General features: G+C 35.5%; 1 long non-coding RNA gene across 1 annotated transcript in view; it reads left to right on the top strand.

The window, feature by feature from the left end:
* Nucleotides 1–20573, top strand: part of LOC114678370 (uncharacterized) — a 34082-nt gene extending 13509 nt beyond the window's left edge. The window contains exons 2-3 of the long non-coding RNA XR_003729736.2: nucleotides 16916–16947; nucleotides 20424–20573. This is a non-coding gene — a long non-coding RNA (uncharacterized LOC114678370). The remainder of the gene's footprint in view (nucleotides 1–16915; nucleotides 16948–20423) is intronic.
* The last annotated feature ends 486 nt before the right edge of the window (nucleotides 20574–21059 follow it).

Here is a 21059-nt window from a genome sequence, read left to right as displayed (position 1 = left end):
GTTTAGGTTTAAAACTATAACACTACACCGAGGAGGGTATCTATTGCTAAAGCTGGTTGGAATCGTTTAACATGCAGTCAGAAAATGTGTTTTGCATTGACAATATATAAAAGCTAGCTGAAGGGTATGGAGATGCTCATATAGGAGGGAGGGAGAGAAGGATAAATTTCTTGCCATGGGCCACCACTGGAGCAACTGTTAACAATTTAAACAAGGATTGTTTTTTGAAGCAAAACTGTGCAAGTAGGGTTTCTTTCCTTGAGGCAGGCAAAGGACGTGGCTGGGCTCATACATTTTTAGCAGCTGGCATGTTAATGAGACAATTTCTATTGAAATGAGCTAAATACTATTACCATTTGTGAACTTCCAACTGATTTCTAAGGCATTTATTGAACTTCAAAAAGTGCTTCAGAATCAATTCAAAGTAAACTTTCAGATTCATGTGTATGTTGGTACCTATACACACGAACAGTCAATGTTTATACTTAGTGGCTTGGCTCATAAAGTGTCCAGATTTCTTAAAGCTTGTGTTTTGATAGCTAAACAATAATAGAAATAAAATCTGGCAGAAGTTGTTACCTAATTCAGTAAACTTTTCAAAGTTTTTATTTTCTTATTTTTAGAGAAAATAATAACCAAAACTTTCACTGACTGAAAAGTCTGCAATACTAGGGCAAAGCACTTATTTGGCACAACTGGAAAATAACTGCATCATACTAGAGTGGGAACACAGGCAGCTCTTGTCTAGTTTCTGAATCTGAAAGCAGCATTATTATCAGGTGGTGATTACATTTTTGGAGTGAAACAGTGAATTTGTCAAAGCATTTATCTATTCTGCTTTTGGTAATACTAGCTTATGCTTTTTCTTTTCCAAGTTACTTTTATATAAACTATCTGATGGCATTCTCATCACTATACATATTAGAGAAGTTAGGAACTTGAAGAAAGTTAAGTATTTTGCTCAAGGTAACATTGCCAGTTAGCAGAAAAACCGGGATACAAACATTTTCTTTCTCTAATAGTTTCTCCACTCTTAGGTGCTGCCCCTTAAAAAAAAAAAGCACCTCTTTCTGTCAACGGGATGTTTAACTGTCTCAGTTCTGTTTCTGTTAGTATCCATCAACAGATGAGATTTAAAAATGAAAGTTAATGGATTTGGTAGCAGAAGAATGAGAGCGCTGAAGAAGTTCTGTGTGCTATCCAGACACCCAGTATCCTAGTAGAAGAAAACAGATGTTCTGCATCATGACTTTTAGATTTCAGACTATGAGTCTGCATGGAGAAGTGTGCCTCTCATTAGAGCTGCTTTCAAGTGATCTTTCCTGCAGATTCAGCTGAGAGGAGGCCTATCCGTGACTGCTCTGCTGTAGGATAGGCATACTCCATGGTCGGCTTCTCAACCAAGGTCTGTCTTTGAGATCTCTGTCCCCTTTACAAATGGGGAAACTCATGTCCTAATTAACAAATAAAGCCAAATGCCTGTGACATGTGGAGCATAGCAGGGACAGGAGCTAAGGTGACATACTTAGGTATGCCTGGCTGATATTTGCTCTAATTGGACACAGTACATTTGATGGGTGTGTTAGTCAGCTTAGGCTGTCATAACAAAATACCATAGAGTTTGCGGCTTAACAACAGAGATTTATTTTCTTACAGTTCTGAAGGCCAGAAGTCCTGATCAGTGTCTGATGAGGGCTTTTTTCTTTGCTTTTTGATGGCTGCCTTCACTGTGTATCCTCACGTGGCCTTCCCTCATTGAGTACATGTGGAGAAAAAGAGAGACACCAAGCTCTCTGGTGTCTCCTTTTTACAAGGGCATTAATCTCATCACGAGGGCATCACCCTCATTTAACCCTAAGTACCTCCCAAAGATCCCATCTCCAAATACCACGACATTGGAAGTCAAGGTTTCAACATATACATTTGAGGGGAAGACAGACATTCAGTCCATAAGAAATTGCATATGTGACATCCATATGTGGGGAAGTTGTCCCTCAGCTGTTGTAAATGGGGGTCTGGATTCAAGAGTGAGATCTGATGTGGAGTTAGAGGTATCTTGACAGATATAGGTGAGTTTCCTCTGCAGGTCACCGTTTCCCCAACTTCTCTTTACCATGAATATTGGCAAGGTCTCAGTCCCAGGAATTCTTACTTCTCATGCTACTGCACACACTCCCTGGCAGTCTCATCCTTACTTACGGCTTCCACCACCACATGCAAATTGGTTAAAAATAGTGCAAAACTTCCCAATCTAGTGTCCTTTTTTTCCTGACATTTCTTCCAACTATATCCTAAATATTTCCTTCTAGATGTCCTTATTGGTGTCTCACACTTGAGAATTTCAGATTTAAACTCATTATTTTTTCTCAAATACTCACCTTCAATAACAAATAAGTAAACTTCTTTTTATTTCCTCTGCCTTAAGTAACAACACCACCAGTCATCATTCAGGTTCAGTGAGGAAGCCCTGTCTCCCTGTGCTCGTTTCCTATTGCTGTTGTCACATATCACCACAAATGTAGTACCTTAAACAGTACAAATTTATTATGTACAGTTTGGAGGTCAGAAGGCTGACACGTTTCTAACCGGGCTAATATAAGGTGTCATCAGGGCTGTGTTCCTTTCTGGAGGCTCTAGAGGGTAGTCTCTTTCTTTGCCAGCTGGAGGCCACCCACATTTCTTGGTTCATGGCCTTTCTTCCACCTTCAAAGTCTTCAACATCAAGCTGAGTCCTTTACAGTCCTTTTATAGTCTCTGTGTCGTCTGATTTCCTCTCCTACTTTTAAGTATACACTTGTGACTAATTGGGCTTACCCAGATAATTCAGAGTAACCATGCTATTTTAAGGTCAGCTGATCATCTTCCTTAATTCCATCTACACCCTTAATTTATCTTTGTCATGTGACATACCATATTCACACTTGGACATCTCTGAGGGACCATAATTCTTCTTCCAATACTCTCCTCTATTCCATATCCCATGAACCCACAACCCCTTCAACATACCTTATCCTGCTTTATTTTTCTTCATTGCATTTATTATGATCTAATACATGATTATAGATTTACTTACTTATGTTCTGTTTCCTCCACTGGAATGAACGCATCACAAGGCAAAGACTTCGTCTTGTCTATGGCTGCACTAGAGCCATGCCAGAGACATAGTAGGTGCTCAAGAAATATCCTTCGAATATATGAATGAAAGAAAATCTTGTTTCTCACTGAAGACTGTCAGTTTGACCTAGATGGCATGTTTCCATATCCATTCCCTTTTATTCGTACTCACTGTTCTTTGTATTATTTCACTTTTTTCCCTCAAGCATTTTCACTATTTTAGTAAATTAATAGATAGTGTACTTCAGTTTCTATCCTGTTTCTAAACCACAAATCTGTTCCTGTTAACCTTCTACTTAAAACCCTTCAATAGCTCTTTGGCAAAGTTTATGAGATTATGTGTAATCTGCCTCTGCCCATCATTTCTTCATGTTCTTCTCTACACTACATACTCCATGTTCCAGAGATTCTGGAATATTTGTTCATGTTTTGTATCTTACCTTCTTTGACTATCTAAGGAAATATTCCTTCTCCACATTGAGTTCATCTTTTTCCATAATTTCAATGGAAATCTCTACAAAAAGTTAACTATTTCCTCCTTTAAGGCCATCATTGTCAGGAATAACAGGAAGGGTGACTCAGACTGTGAACATATATGAGATATTTTGGGTATTTCTTAATTCTAAAAGAAAGATTTAGATTTAGATTCTGCTGATAGAATTCAGATTATTGTGTTATTACTCACATTGTAACTTTTGTTTATTTATTTATTATTTATTTATTTTTTGAGATGGAGTCTCACCCTGTTGCTCAGGCTGGAGTGCAGTGGTGTGATCTCGGTTCACCGCAATCTCGCCTCCTGGGGTTGAAGTGATTCTCCTGCCTCACCCTCCCTAATAGCTAGGATTATAGGTGTGCGCCACAACACCTGGCTAATTTTTTTGACTTTTTAGTAGAGACAGAGTTTTACCATATTGACCAGGCTGGTCTTGAACTCCTGATTTCAAATGGTCCACCCGCCTCAACTTCCCAAAGTGCTGGGATTACAGACATGAGCCACCATGCCTGGCAATATTGTGATTTTTGAAATCATTCCTTTTCTCTCCCCAACTCCCACAGACATATATAGCCTACTTTGGTCTTTCGAGTTTGTGAGGTTCATTGAATTTCAGATTATACTATTGATATTTAATATTCATCATTTTATTATACTAGGTATTATATATATTACAAGTAAATATATTTTTATAAATTATATATGTCTTTATTTTTTTTCAATACTTTGTGGGCTCTTGTGTCAGTTTTTCTGGGCTCAAATGTTAACTCTTACTTTGCCAGCATGTAACCTTGAGTGAGTTACTTAAGATCTCTCAGTCTCACATTTATCATCTGAAAAATGGAGATAATAATAATCTCATTTTATATATTTATTGGTAAATAGCACATGTAGCATGCTTAATCAGTGCTAGGCACATGTGCCTAATACACGTTAGTCTTTATTATTATTCTAGAAGGTGAATTTTCTGAGGGAAAATACTATTTGTAATTCACTTCTGTATCCTCATAATCAGGCATAATTTTGATACACAGCAGACAATCAATGCATATTTGTTGAGCAATGAATATATATTAACTATTCTCAGAGTGTCAGAACATAGTTAATGTATGGACCACCAATCCAAAAATAAGCCTTACGGTGAAAAGATTTTAAAAATTATGGTACTACTTTCCTTCTTTCTTTTCCCGCTCATTCTGTGAATTAGAATTTTGACTTAGATAGAACGCATCAATATATAATTAGATGGTGTTATCTAATGTGAAATTTAATAAACAAAAACTGATTTATTGGAATTATTTGTTCAGTAAATAAATATTTATGAAGGGATTAGTACATGTAGGGCATTCTTGTAGGTACTGGAGTCGCAATGTTGCATTCTTTGTAACTGGTATCAGACACAATTTTCTATGTATTTCTAAGCAGAGTAAATGATAAGGGCTGCTAAGGCCTGAAATCTGCTCTGTTTTCTCCTCATTAAGCCTTCTGGGACAAACTTTGACCAGAGTGAGAAGGGAATGAGCTAAGTGTGCTGTTCTCTCTCTGGTCCCATGTTGTTTGTACCAGGATGACCTTGACTTTGTGGGAGGCATCGTCCAGACTCCACTGCTCAGTTTTCTGAGCATGGATTGCTGCAGGACCGAGTGTCCTCCCTCTCTCTGTTTCTTCTGGTTCTTAACTCTGTTAGCCTCCCTTTTCTTCCCCAACAGAATCTCCCTTCAGCAGACATGGTCCAAAGTGATTCTGGTAATTTTCCTGATTTTCAGGCTTTCAAACAAGGTTGGCTCCTGAACTAGTACTTCAGAATAGAGTGCAGCTCTTGGCTAGCTAGCCCTCTTATTGCAAGCCATTTCCATATCTTTGGCATATAATCGACATTTGTAAGTAAAAGCTGGCTTATATGAATCCTGGTTCATCTTTAATTACTGACTCCTCAGATCCCTAGGACTGAATATCTCGCCATATGTCCATTCCAGAATTGTATAGTATTCTTCTGTTGGGCAGTTGCAATCTACCCAAGGCTTAGGGTAGAAAATCTGATTATATTCTCCATCTACTTTCTCTGTCAGGAATAGTTTATCCTATTATAATCTTCTAACCAGCACCCTCTATGGGAAATTATCCCTCTAATATTTGAGTATGGCTATGTAATCTGAGAAATGTCATATAGTGAAACTTACATTGTGGAGTAGTCCTTTCTTTGATTAGCAACATTAATCAGCAACTCTGCCACCCACCCCTATTTATTTCTGTCTCAGTTTCTTCATATGTAGAAGGAGAGTGATATTAGTATCTAGTGCTCAGGCTTGCTGCACAGATAAAATAAATTAATAACATATGTTGTACTTAGCATGCTTCTAGCACTTTGTAAGTGCTCAATAAATGATAGTTATTATTATTCTTATTAGTATTATTACATAGTTCCCAAGGGACAAAAATATATTAGTTGTAAGTGTTCCTAATATATTATTGTATATAATTGGAATATTGTAGATTCATTTAAAAAACTTTTTGATTTGAGAACAATTTTCGATTTACAGAAAAGTTACAAAGATAGTATAGAGCATTCGCATATACCCCACACCCAGTTTCTCCCATTGTTAACCCTGGACATTACTATGGTACTGTTGTCACCACTAAGAAACCAACATTGAGTCACTACTATTAATTCCATACTTCTTTGGACTTCACTGGTTTTTCTCTCGTGTCTCCATCCTGGGCTCCCGTGCATGATACTATGTTATGCTCCATCATTATGTCTCCTTAGGTCCCCCCTGGCTGTGACAATTTCTGAGATTTTCCTTGTTTTTGTTGACTGTCAGTTTTGAGGAGCTCTGATTGGGTAATTTGTATAATTCTCTTTGTTTTGAATTTGTCATGATATTTTTTCATGGCTAGACTGGAGTTATGTGCTTTTGAGAAGACAAAGGAAGCAAAGTGCCCTTCTCATCAGAGCATATAATTAATACAGTACACACTATTAATCTGACTTATGTTGATATTAACCTTGATCATCTGGCTGAGGTAATGTTTATCATGTTTCTTCATGGTAAAGTTAATTTTACTTTTTTTAAAAGAAATTTGTCATAGACCTTTAGGAGATGTGCAAAATTTAAAACATCTCACATGTCATGTAAGAATACCAAAGGCTTATTTTAGTAGAGAAGTAGAATCCTACATCTCATTTGGAATATATTCCTTGAATCCTATCAGAACCAACTATTGTAATGAAAAGACAGAAAGCACATCACCTCACTATTGCTTCCAACATGATTTTGTCCCTTTCTTCCCACAGTTGGCTGGAAAGCTAGGCAGGTATGAAATTGGTGGTAGGAATTAAAGGAGAACATATTGCTTAGAAGATTTACATAATGGCAAATGGGTCAGGAAGAAAATTGTGTGGTAAGCATAATTAGGATGTCAGTAAAGGAGGAATGACTCAGGAATAAGGCTTCTTACTGAAGAAATGGGGTGCTATGAATAAGGAGGGCTTGAAGGACAGGGTTACAGGTTAAAACTGAATGAAATGAGGAAACAAACTATGTATGAAATGGGGATAGAACATCCTAGGTGCAGGCATAGCAAATATAAAGGCCTAGAGGTTTCGCTGGTGTGTTCTAAGAATGGTAAAAATACATTCTAATTGCCAGTGATTTCCAGATGCTTCTTAAGAACTTGTTCTGGTTATGAACTCTGCAGAAAATTTAGCCTGGTTCTGAACTGTGTGAAGTCAGGATGTGTTTTTGAACCAGTATACTGTCATACTGTCTTAACTTTGAACAGGCTAAACTCATTTTTTCTTTCTTGAAATTTTTCCCAAATAAAAGTCTTTGGAAATACTAAGAAAAAATTAATACAGCAAGGATTTGACTTCATTGCTTACTCCTGGAAATTCTGTAACTCCCCAGGAATATCTGTGGAGATTTTCCTCTAAAATATATTGCTCTCTAAAATGTTTCATGAACTCTCAGCAGTGGGTTAAATCTTGCCATCAGCGTGTCCAGGGAAGCCAGAGAAGCTTTTGTTAAGCCTGTTTATTTGTTGTAGGTGTTTGAATTTGACATTTGATTTAACTTACCATATTTTGGGAGACTGCAAATTAAGAAAGCATCTGAAATATGCAGAATATGTTATGCAGAAGCATACTTACAGATATATGGGTAGAATTAGAGGAAAAAGCTTTCAATAAAACTCTTATTTTTACTAGACGTTTGAAAAGGCTTGATACTTTTCTAATGATCCACAGCCAGCTGATTTCAGTTCAGGAGGCTAAAGGGGATATAATAAGAAACCTGTTCTTGTAAAATTTTCAGTCTGCCTGAAACAAGTCTGAGCAGGGAATGTTTGTGAGAAACCTGTTCTCTCAGAGTCTTCCCTCCTCGTTTCAGGAGGCTTCTTCCACACCCAAATGATTATTTGAGAGGTTGGTGATTTTTTTTCATCCATATTAAGACTATTAACAGAAAATAAGCAGGTGGGTCCAAGTTTTCAATACAGCCTAGTGACATAGCATTTCTTGTTTGCTCCTGATCAATTCAACACGGTTTTGTCATTCTTGCAAGCTGACTTTGATATTCAAAACTTAGGAAAACTGTAAGCATTTCATGCCCCTCTCTCCATTGCAGACCCTGTTCAATGGCACTCCTCTCTAAGCTGTGAAAGCAGAAGCACATCTATCTTGTTCTCTACTACGTCTCTCCCTCAGAGAAATGCCTGCCACATGGAATGCGTCCAATGAAAATGTATTAAATATATGAATGACTAGTACATAACAACTGTCTGTGGTATCTAATTTGGAGAGCTCAAAACCCATACCAGGCTCTAGGAACTCTTTGCCCAGAATTCACCATCTCAAGTCTCCAGCATTTATGCAATTTTCATCCTACGAATAACTCAAATGAATTACTCTTAATAACCCTTAAGGTAAAGAGGTAGATACTTTTATAAAAATTATTTTTTAGATAAATCCATTGAAAGAATGTCACATGACGTGTTTGCAATCAGATTATTATTTTACTGCTAATTTTATGTTCATAAGAATTATATTACCAATAAGACTGGTAATAGTAATAACAATAAATAATCTTTAGTCCTTAAAATTTAAAACCATACACTATATTAGAACCAACTAAATATTAAGTACTATAATAGATGCTATGTTTGAATACAGAAGAATCTAAAGAAATAGATGTTTAATTCTGAGTCATTTAATAATAATAACAACATTTATTGAACACCTATCATGTGCCAAACACTGAACTAAACCTATACATTAAATAATTTAGTCCTCATAAAAGGCCTCTGAGCTAGTTACTGCTGGTTTCCACATTTTACAAATGAGGAAGTTAAGGTTTGGGAAGATTAAGTAAATTGTCCATTTTTAAGCTAACAGGAAGTGATGAAAGTAGAAGTTAACTTGCTTTCTGATATCACAGCCTACTCTTTTTCCTTGGACATTTAACTTCATTGTTTGTTCTTCAAGTTTATATTCTAGTTGAGGATTCAGAACATACACATGAAATAGTACTTGCCAAACAATACATAAATGACCGTAGTAACTATAGTACAGATTTCCAAAACCCGAGAAGGTATGCTCAACCAAAGAGGTAATTCACATTGGAAGCATTTCCTGAAGAAAGTGAATTTGAATCCATATGGGAAACTAGGAAATAATTTTTGTGTATGTGAATGTAAGAGATAGACTGAAACTAATTAGGTTAAAAGATAAGCCTTTACTTTTCAAATTTATAATTCTAGGCTCCTGGTTAGATAATAGTAACAACAATAACAAAAATAATACCACTTTATATTTGTATAACATGTAAGGGTTTAAGAAAACGCAATTTGATTTCATTTGTAGATTAATGATCCTTCGTATGCTACGATCCTCTTTAATATTAGAAAAAAGCAACTAGAACAGCCTTCATGGTAAAGCTTGGAAAAGCACAGTATTTGAGAACCTTAACATTCAATATATGCTGAAGTAAAGAGAACCATCCACAGTCTTGCCATGAATTCCTTTTAAATTGCTCTTGAAATTGTGAAAGTCAGCCTACCAATTCTTCCCTTCTCTACTCCACCCTATCTCACCCCACCCAGTTCCCAGCACACACAGTGCTGCTGAAAAGAAAGAAAAAAATCTCCACTCTATTGGTGTGGTTTCTATGATCATGGGCAGAACTGCTCAGAATATTCACCAACTGGATCCATCCTATGGGAGTATATCTTATCTGACTCGATTCAAGTCTGGTCTTTGCTAGTAGGAATTCCTTGTGTTAATTTCTATTTCTGTCATTGTCAAAGATGACGCTTCCACTTCTCTATTTTATTTTTGCGTCTTTCATATTTAAGAATTCAAATTTTGTATTTCCTTCAGAGGAGGTACATGTGTTTGTAATAAGGAAAGTCTCCAAATCATGAGGACTCCTTTTGTCTACTTTCCCCTTTTCAGAAAAGCATGTTAAATTAACTAAAGAGATAATTGGAGAAAAAGCAAGTTAGAATATTATAGAAAAGAATAAAATGATGAAACATGTGTTTCATTTTATTTCTTTTTATTTCATATATATGTGTATATATATGAGACAATGTCTCATTCTGTCACCCAGGCTGGAGTGCAACCATGTGATTATAGCTCACTGCAGCCTTGAACTCCTAGACTCAAGTGATCCTCTTGCCTCAGCCTCCTGAGCATATGAGACTATAAGTGTGTACCACCATGCCTGGTAATTTGTTCATTATTATTATTATTTGTAGAGATGAAATCTCACTATATTTCCCAGGGTCTTTCCTTTTTTTTTTTTTTTTTTAAGCATGCTGATAGGATACAGATAGGAATGAAAGGGGCAACAGAGGTTTGCCTTTACAATGATGTAAAATGCTACCAAACCTTCAATAATAATATTTAGGCATTAGTGGAATTGAGTGACAGTATAAACTATGTATCATAGATGTGCATTAATCCATAGTAAGTCTTAGCACTTTTGTATATTTTACAATATATAGGAGAAAATAGATGTTTTTAAAGAGTATCTCCTGAAATTACAAAATAATAAAAAAAAATTAAAAAGCAATTGTCTATCCATTCCTTCTATAAGACATAATGAATAAGAGCCTTGTGTGATGGCACAAAGCAAACCATCATTAGACAGGGGTGACAAGAAAGAAAAAAGTAGCTTTAAGCCAGAGGGAGAAAATAGTGAATGAGAAGACCAAGTTTTATTTATGGAATAGACTGGATTTATACCAGAAAAATTATTTGTTTTGATGTGAAAATCATACCTTTGGGTTAACACCTCTCTTAGTAATCTAGATTAATTTAATATCCATTTGTAATACATTTTAGTGCCCTTCATAAATGCTAAAAATAAGTGTATTTTCACATTTACTAGTGTGTAGTCCCCCATGGGAAGGAAATGGAAATAAATAGAGGGATTAAAATCACTTCTGGGTCACATGTTCCCCAATAACATTTTATTCTTGATCCTACATACCTACTGGTGTTCACAGAATAATAAAAAATAAAGACTCCAAATTCCTTTCTAATTCTAGATGCATTTTTTACCTTACATGTGGTATATTTAATAAACTTAAATATCAGAGCTATTCCACCTCTTAATATAATCTTTAAATTTGAACCTACATAGCAAGGTGGCCCTTTTCATGCAATAACAAAAATGAATATTGAATATATACTTATTCCCACTCAAAATTAAACTAAAATCAGTTGCATCAAGTTTTCAGTCATATTTGTGTCAAACATTTATGTTTTTCATAAAAGCAGTAAACAAAAAGTAAGGGTGCCAATGTTTCTTAACTAAAACCTTAAAATATTATCTTTATATTTGGGGAGATTTAGAACCTGAGAACAAGATTTCTGTGTATTTTAAAGTGAAGTCTATTTACTCTTAACTGCCAAAAGAACTTATAATAAGGACTTACAAATTTAGGACAGATGGGCAGTGGATGGGTAGGCTAAGGCCATAAAAATGTTCATTAAATATTTTTTAATGAATGAAATTAGGTAATCTAAATTCATAACTGTGAGAAGTATTCTGAGCAGGAGGTAGTGCTGTAATAAGGGGATTTTAAATAGTTGGGGTGTCAGAGAAGTCTTCCTCAAGGAAGATGCCTAAATGAGATCTGCAAGTTGAATAAGACATAGGTGACGAGGTGTGTCCCTGACAGTGAAAACAGGAGTAGGGGAACAGTGAATAGAAACCAACAAAACTGGGACAAATGGGAAGCAGGGGCCGGGGACATAAGTAGAAAGCAGATCATACAGGCCCTTGTAGGCCACATGAAGAATTTATCTTTATCCTAAGGTAGGTGGCTTAATCGAACTTCCTGCCTTGCATTTTGAAAGAAGCACTCTAGCTGCTTTGTGGTGAATTGTAGCTAGTATGGGGTAGTTAGGTTAGAGGGAGGCAGTCTCAGCAGGCAATTATTAGGCAAGTCCAGGCAAGTGATATTGTGTCAGCGGTTAGTGGTAGTGGGTATGGAAAAAGTAAAGGGATTCGAAAGACCTATAAGAGATAGGTACATTGCCATGGCTAGATGATAGAGTGGTTATGAGCTCTCTCCTTCTTTATGTGTAAGTAATGAATTTACATATTATATATTACCCATATTCTCCATTGATATTATATATTATACACATATACTATGGATATATGTAGATAAATGTAAACATATGTGTAGGAGTATGTGTATACATACATATATATGTATATATTTCAGAGTAGTGCCTAATAAAAGATGCTCAAATAGAGCAATACTTTATGGCTAATTTCTCTTTTATAGCAAATCTTCACACTTTCTCTTATTTTTCCCTACTAAGTACAATAGTCAGGAATTTCATGTAAAAAGAGAATATGGGATAATTGAGTGAAAATAGAAGGATACATTTTGTCTTTATTGAAATGATTTTGACCAGTTTAAGATAATTACAGCACACACATTATACTTTTCACACTGAATTATGCCAAGCTTCCCCAAACCACTAATCAAAGAAGTCATTTAAATAATGACTAAATTATGATAATGAATTACAGTTAAAATGACAATAGAGAAGAATTAAAAGTAAAGAATGCTGAATAATGCTTAATTGTCAATATCAAGGTAAAGCACAAATGAAATAGGGTCAGCCTGAAGAATGATATTGGAAAAGTGACTGGGTTCTGGAATTGAGGCTTAAAGTTACTAAATTTTTTTGTGGAATTGATTTTTCCCTGTCATGATCATACCTTTCTTTTTGATGAATTTTGCAACTTTTATAATTCTGATTTGTGATATAGTTTTTAAAAGTGTAAATTATAATTAAAGTTTCCATGTGCTTCTCATGCCAAGTTTTATTCAGCTAGCAGTTAAGTAAGTGATCACCTGTATGGTTTCTGCCACTGGATGTTTTATTGAAGAATTTTTTGGGGGGTAAATTTATATTTCTCTGGTACAGGGCTCATTGTTTATTGAATAATTGGAGGTGGGTTATATCTAGCTATAGGAGACACCAATGTTTATGAAATATGAGCACTTAGATCTTTTGCATAACATTTGGATATAAATGAAATTTCCTTTTGAAAATAATAAGCAATGGGAAATGGCATGCATTTTAAAGGATGAATTAAGTTGACACAAAGCACTAAGATGTGTTAAGATTTTATGGAATGATTTATTCAAGTAGGGCTTTGGTTGACTAAGATGAACAGGTCTTGTCAACATCCCTGGTAAGTGTTTGGGATGTTTTGCTGTGGTATGTCTTCTAAATTGTATCACTACAGTTTCAAGACTCTAAATGAAGCAGTGTGTTGTTTATTACTGTAATACCTCAGCCTGCTCATAGCAGAAGGAACATTTTAAAACACATTACAAGTGCTCTCTCACTCAGTCTTTCATCTTTTGTCCATTATTAAAAACGACCTATAAGAAATCACATGGCAACCTAGAGTAGTTCAGGGAAATATTGAGCTTTGACTTTAAGTCTGTCTTCCTTGTAATACAAATAGTCATTTTTATTTGATATGTTCTATCCTGAATGATTAATTTGGCTTGAAATGTCTTTCTATATTACCATTAATATTTTTTGTTTGTTTCTGAAACAAATATGAAATGGAAATGTCATGGACAGGGAAATTTTAAATGGCTAATTCTATGACTCACAGCCATTTTACCTTAGGCTTCCTATTTGCAATACCTTCATGACAGCAATGTTTCTTTCTGCCTTTTTGACAATATTATTTCTGGGAAATCAAGCTAATTTCTATTTTTCATTCCTTGTTGAAAGGATTACTCATATCCTCTTTATTACTACTCGTGTGTCCTTATCTCTGATTAAGATGGTCAATAATAATAATCCATGTCACTCTTTTGAAATTGTTTTTCCTTTAATGAATGCTATTAACTTTTTTCCCCATTTAACTCCGTATATTGATTTTTGGTTCCAGTTCTACCACTTTTATGTACCTTTTCTTTTTTCCAATTCTTCTTTCACCTTGGAATATTCTTTGACTCTAAGAAGATAAATTAATTGAAGATTTTATATGTTTACAGTATTACTTATAACACAATTTATGTTACATTTTAAAAAGTTTTATAAAATATTTACAGACTCAATCACATGTCATTTTTTTACTAGGGTAGAGGTAATTGTCCTTATTTTATAGTTGAAAAAATCAGGGCTTAGAGAAATTAAGTAAGCGACTTACACATAGTAATATTTTTGGAAAATGACAAAGTCAGGACATAAGCTAGGCAATATTATTACTTTAAAAGCATACAGCCTAATATTTAATAAATCAGATATGTGAAGCAATGCCCTTGGCATTGGGGATAGGGTAGAGTTAATTCCACAATTGGGTATTTTGACTCAATTTGTTTCCTTATAAATACAAAACCCAGATAATATTGCTTATGTAATCAGTTTATCAGGAGTTACAGGCATACATCATTTTATTATGCTTGATCTCATTGTGCTTCATAGATATGTCGTTTTGAAGTTTCATGCAACCCTCCTTGAGCAAGTCTATTGTCATTTTTCCAAAGTATATGCTTACTTTCTGTCTCTGTGTCACATTTTAGTAATGCTCACAATATTTACAACTTTTTCTCATTATCTGTTAGGGTGAGCTGTGATCAGTGACCTTTGATGTTATTCTTGCAATTGTTTTTGGGTGCCATGAACCATGGCCAAATAAGATAGTAAATTTAATCCATAAATGTTGTCTATGTTCTGACTGCTTCACTGACCAGCCATTCCTCTATTTCTTTCCCTCTCTTTAGGCCTCTCTATTTCCTAAGGCACAGCAATGTTGATTTTAGGACAATGAAGAACCCCACAATGATTTCTAAGTGTTTAAGTGAAACAAAGAGTCATACATCTTTCAATTTAGGTGAAAAGTTAGATATGATTAAGCTTAGTGAGAAAGGCATGTCCAAAACTGAAACAGGCTGATAGCTAGGCATCTTGTGTCAAATGGTACCCAAGTTGTGGATGCAAAGGAAAAGTTTCTAAAGGAAAAGTGCTATTCTAGTGAACACCCGAATGATAAGAAAACAATACATATTATTGCTGATATAGAAAAAGTTTTAATTATCTGGAGAGAAGATCAAACCAGCAACAACATTCCCTTAAATCAAAATCTAATGCAGAGCAAGGCCCTAACTCTCTTCAATTCTGTGAAGGTGGACAGAGGTGAAATGGCTGCAGAAGAAAAATTGGAAGCTAGCTGGAAGTTGGAAGAAGAAAACCTCACAAACAAAAGTTGGTTTGTGAGGTTTGAAGGAAAGAAGCCATTTCTGTAACATGAAAGTATAAGATAAAGCTGCAAATGCTGATGGAGAAGCTGCAGTAAGTCATCCAGAAGATTTAGCTAGCTAAGATCATTGGTGAAGATGGCTACACTAAACAATATATTTTCAATGTAGATTAAAAAACCTTGAAAGATGAAAAATCTTGAAAGAAGATGCCATCTAGGACTTTCCTAGATAGACAGAAGTAGAAGTTAGTGTTTGGCTTCTAAGTTTCAAAGACTGGCCCTCTTATTAGGGGCTAATGCAGCTGGTAACTTTAAGTTTAGGCTAATGCTCATTTAGCATTCTGAAAATCCTGGGGTCCTTAAAAATTAAGCTAAATTTACTCTGCCAGTGGTCTATAAATAACACAACAAAGCATGGATGACAGCACATTTATTTACAGCATGGTTCACTGAATATTTTAAGCCCACTGTTGAGACCTACTCCTCAGATAAAAGATTCCTTTCAATATATTATGACTCATTGACAATCCAGCTGGTCACTCAAGAGGTCTGATGGAGATGTATAAGGAGATTCCGGTTATTTTACTGCCTGAGAACATAACATTTATTCTGCAGTCCATAGATCAAATAATAATTTCAATTTTCAAGTCTTACTATCTAAGAAATATATTTCACAAAACTATAGCTTCCTTGAGTGATTTATCTGATGTACCTAGGCAAAGTAAATTGAAAACCCTCTGGAAAGGATTCGCCATTCTAGATATCATTAAGAACATTTGTAATTCATGGGAAGAAGTAAAAATAGCAACATTAACATGTATTTGGAAGAGATTTATTCCAACCCTTATGAATGACTTTAAGGGGTACAAGACATCAGCAGAGGGAAGTAGTTGCAAATGTGGTAGAAATAGCAAGAAAATGAGAATGAGAAGTGGAGTCTGAAAATGTGACTGAATTGCTGCAATTTTGAATGGTCTAGGAGTTGCTTCTTGTGAATGAGCAAAGAAAGTGGTCCCTTGAGATGGAGTCTACACCTGAGGGAGATGCCGTGAAAATTGTTGAAATAACAACAAAGGATTTAGAATATTACATAAACTGACTTGACAAAGTAGCTGCATAGTTTAAGGAGACTGAATCCAGTTTTGAAAGAAGCGTTATGGGGGTAAAATACTATCAAATAGCATCACATTCTACAGAGAAATCTCTTGTGAAAGGAAGAGTCAATCTATGCAGCAAACTTCATTGTTGTCTTACTTTAAGAAATTGCTACAGCCACCCTAGCCTCCAGCAACCACTACCCTGATCAGTGAGTAGGGATCAGCACTGAGGCAATACCCTCCACGGGCAAAACAGTTAAGACTCACTGAAGGCTAAGATGATTGCTAGCATTTTTAGCAACAAAATATTTTTAAGATATTTACATGGTTTCTTTAGACATAATGCTATTGCACATTAAATAGACTACCATATAGTGTAAACATAACTTTTATGTGTGCAGAGAAACAAAAACAATTGTGTGACTTGCTTTATTGTGATATTTGCTTTATTGCAGCTTTCTGGAACAGAACCCACAAGATCTCTGAGGTATGCCTATCCTTAATTTACCCTAATCATGGAGCTGCTTTTTATTTGTTTTAAAAGAAAGGAACATCATATTAACATGACCACTGAACTCATATAAATATAATATGTTCTTCAAATTTCTCTTCATGGAATAAGAATAGAGCTTGCAACTTTTTTTTTTTTTTTTTTTTTGTATTTAACTGATAGTGTTTACAGATAGCATTTAACTGATAGCATTTTCAGAACAGTTGGTTGAGTTGAGGGGTGCTGTGGCAACCATTATATGGAGTCAGGCTACTGATCTGTACACAGAATGGTCTCCCAGTCTTGGCCAAGCTTTGAACCTCATGAGTGGGCCAGCTAATAGAACACGCCAAGAGGCCATAGTCTAGGTGCTGCTGGAGAGCTTATAGGGACTGCTGACGTTCATAATTATTCTGTTAACTTATATTGAGAAGTACTTCCTCTCTAAAACCCCTAACACAGAGCAAAAATTATAATATCTACATCATTTTAGTACATCCCACAAAATAGCAAGTCATGTGCCATATAAGTTAACTGTTCCATGTCCTCTAAGCACTTAGCTGGAAACTTGGTAACCCCCAAATATGCTGGAAAAGATTTTTTTCCCTGAACTTTTCTGTAAGAATTCTTAGAAGGTAGAGTGTCTGATTAATATTCTAGCATAGCAAGACAAGTTTAGAGTCTTTATTTGTGCAGAAAATTCTGAGAAGAAAATTGTCACAGAGATTTAACCCTTGGGATAGTATTTAGAATGGAAACAAAATAATTACCTACAGTGTTAGAACATTTTCCTGATTTTAAGTTTCTTTGAAAATAATATATTTGGAGGTCAGTAAGTCAAAGACTTCTAAAAAATAATAGAGAGGACCCAAGTTTGATGCTCATTGGCTGTTGCCTACAATTTTAAACAAGATAGTGATTAAGTTCCGTACAAAAAATATAAAGCTGTATCATTAGAAGAAGCTTTGTCTTGGGTTTGTGAAATGTTTTGAAATAATTTTTGCAATGAGTAAATTAGTTTCATATTGGCATTGTGATATAAAGCCTTCTTTAAGACAAATAAGCAAACAAACAAACACATACCCCTGAGGCTTGATACATGTAAATGGTAATTAAAAAGATGCCTTGCTTTTAAATCGTATTTGGCCAGAGTAAAAGCCTGCAGTTCTACATATTTCCAGCAGGGGTCAATATGTTTTCATCATTACTGAATGCTCAGTGAGCAAGCAGCAGAAGTGTTGATCCTAATTGGAGCAGACACAAGGATCTTCTATAATCCTCTGACATCCTTTTCAAATAATAATTCTTAGGTGGGTGGTGGGCTGGTGGCTGCAATGCCAGTGCAGGCTTCTCTACAATGAAGCCTAACCATTGTCAATTATTTTTGAGGTATGCTAGCTTAACTTAAGTCTGTTCTTCCTGGCTTTTCCAACCCACAGAAGGGTATTCTTCCTCCTAATTATTGTCACAGTATCCAGGATGGTCAGAACAAGTATGTTATTTTGGCTTAATGTGCTCTCCAAAACACATTCCCTTCCTTTCCAGTCTCTCTGTGCTCTTCCTACAAAGTACAAAGAGCAAGCATATACTTTCAGTCAAATATCTGAGGAGTATTTTACTTATAACCTTAATTGCCATAGTCATTGGACTTTAACTCATTAAATGCCAGCATTTGGAGGCAACTGGAGATATGATAATGAGTATATATGATTATAGTTGCATATATATAGCTTCCAGTAGGTTAATAATTGGGACTAAATCCTCCTCCACCCACACACTTTCTAATAATTTGTTCAGGGGCTCTGCCAGCCAGTGATATTCAGGGAACAAATTGTCATCCTTTATGTGCATTTTAAAGACTGGCGTTTGCCAGAGTCTCACACTGTCATGCAGAAGCTTGAGTTCTCTGAGTCAAAGAGAAAGAAACAAAACAAAACAATGTATGTCCTGCCCCACATTTGTAAGCTCGTATTTTACTCTCCTTGGCCCTGACTACAGTCCTTTCTGCTGAGCGGGGAAGTGAATGTCTCCATGTAGAGACATTTTCAGAAATCCGATTCTGGAGAGCTGAGGAGTGCTGCGGCAGGAATGTATTACTGGGACACTTAGAAGGTGGTTAACTGCTTGAGTGCTGCTGCCTGCACTAGAGAGAGAAGGGAGGGACCGCAGTTGTAATATAGCTCCAGTGCCACTCAGCTTAGCCAAAGTGGGGTTTTAAAGTGGTGTCCTCATATATCTCTGTAGGTAGTGGGGGGTGTCTTTTGCAAGGTAAAACACGGGTAAAAGGTAAGGGTAGAGATAGCATGGCAAAAGCAGTAGTTATTTATCTTGAACTAGGTTCACAGGGATTGAGATAATTTTCCACTTGTATAGAGCTTGAGAAGCTCCTAAAAATAAATATTCTATCACAGATTTCAGTCAGATAGAAAGGAATACATTCATTCATACATGTAGGTACATTTTAAATATTCTCTTTAAAATTGTGGAGATTTCTTTTGCTTTCAGAGATTACCAGTACCCTTTAATGAATCAATAATGAAAACAAATTCATTTATCTCAGTTCTTTGCAAATCTTGCTTTAAAGTTCATAGTTAAGCAAAGCAAGTGATAAAATTCTTTGATGAGACTACTCCTTATCTCATTTACTTTAATTCTGTGTTTACTTTAAAAACAAAACTTAAATACCTTCCTCAAATTTAGAGTAAGGTGTGAGGCATAAATGCTGTAAGTTGATGGAGAGGACAGCAGTTATTTCAGCTTGGGTCTGACAGCCATCTGACAGGTGATACTCTATGTCTCTGACAGATAGTCAGGAGAAGCTGGGAGGAATTTTGAGCTCATTCTTGGCTGTTGCGCAGCAGATTAATTTATTATTTTTTTTAAAGGTTATCATTAGCATGAATGGAAAAATGGGTTGGATGCCTAATAATGCATCTCTAAAAAGAAGCATATATTTATTTAGTCAAGGCATATTTATTGAGTGCCTACTACATGCCAGACACTGATAGAATTATTGGGACTACATTGATGAATAAGATAGGCAAGGGCTGTATTCTCATGGGGCTTACATTCTGCTTGTTAAAATACACATGCTTTGAAAGTATATAAGTATATGTTCTAAAAAAAAAGCCTCAGTGCATTTTTATTTCCTCATTTCACACATTTTCTTCTTCATATTTAAAATGTAGGCTGAAACACTCCTTATATTCTTTGAAGGTGAAAAAAATATATCACTGCAGGGTGAACTACAGAATTTCAGTGACTACAGAAGTGCTTCAAAACCTAAATTGGGAACAGAGTGGATGTAAAATGGTTTACAAATAATTATCAGATTAGGATGCTTTTCAGTTACTGTGTCCATTCATAAAACCGAGCAAAGTATGTCTGGAGCAGCTGACACCAGAGTTCAAGGTTGCCCATCTCCTCTGCAGGAGGTCGTGATAACTAAACATGATCATTTCTTGTTCTCACAGCATGGCTTCAGGAAAACCAAATGATCTCTGCCCTCAGAGTCCTGACCTCATGAATTAGAAGAAGTGAAAGAAGATGGCTTCCAAATTATGTTTTAAAACTTGTGAGGATTTAAACTCTATCCATAGAACTTTCCATTAAACACTGAAGCATCCTTGAAACAGAATAAATTGATGTCTGTTTCATTTATTTATTCAAATACACCTCTATACTCAAAAAATAATCCCCTACTAGAATAATTTTTAAGAAAATATTTTTGAAAACTTAGATGAAACCATAATTTAAGCTGTGATATCTCTATTTTGGCAAATGTTTCAAGGTGTCTGGAGGTGGGGCCTTGGGCATCTAGCCTCTATGTAATGGGCATGCCAATTTCTGCAAGCTTAACTTTGAATCATTACTATCTACTCACTTGGAGAAGAAAAACTCCAGGACCAAAGATCAGACACAGTCTTTTCTCTATGACTTTTGTTCTAACTTTCATTCCTCTCTGCTTTTCTTCTCAAAATATGTGATATCCAACATTTTCTTGTTCACAGTTACCTTGAATTAATAAATAGTCACAAACTTTCAGATCCCTCTGCTTTGAAGACTTTTTCACTATAAGAAATCAGCCAAAATTTTTAAGAGTAATGTTG

The sequence above is a fragment of the Macaca mulatta genome, chromosome 5 (assembly GCF_049350105.2).
Source record: "Macaca mulatta isolate MMU2019108-1 chromosome 5, T2T-MMU8v2.0, whole genome shotgun sequence".
Lineage (NCBI taxonomy): Eukaryota > Metazoa > Chordata > Mammalia > Primates > Cercopithecidae > Macaca > Macaca mulatta.
This window is presented reverse-complemented; position numbering and strand designations above follow the sequence as displayed.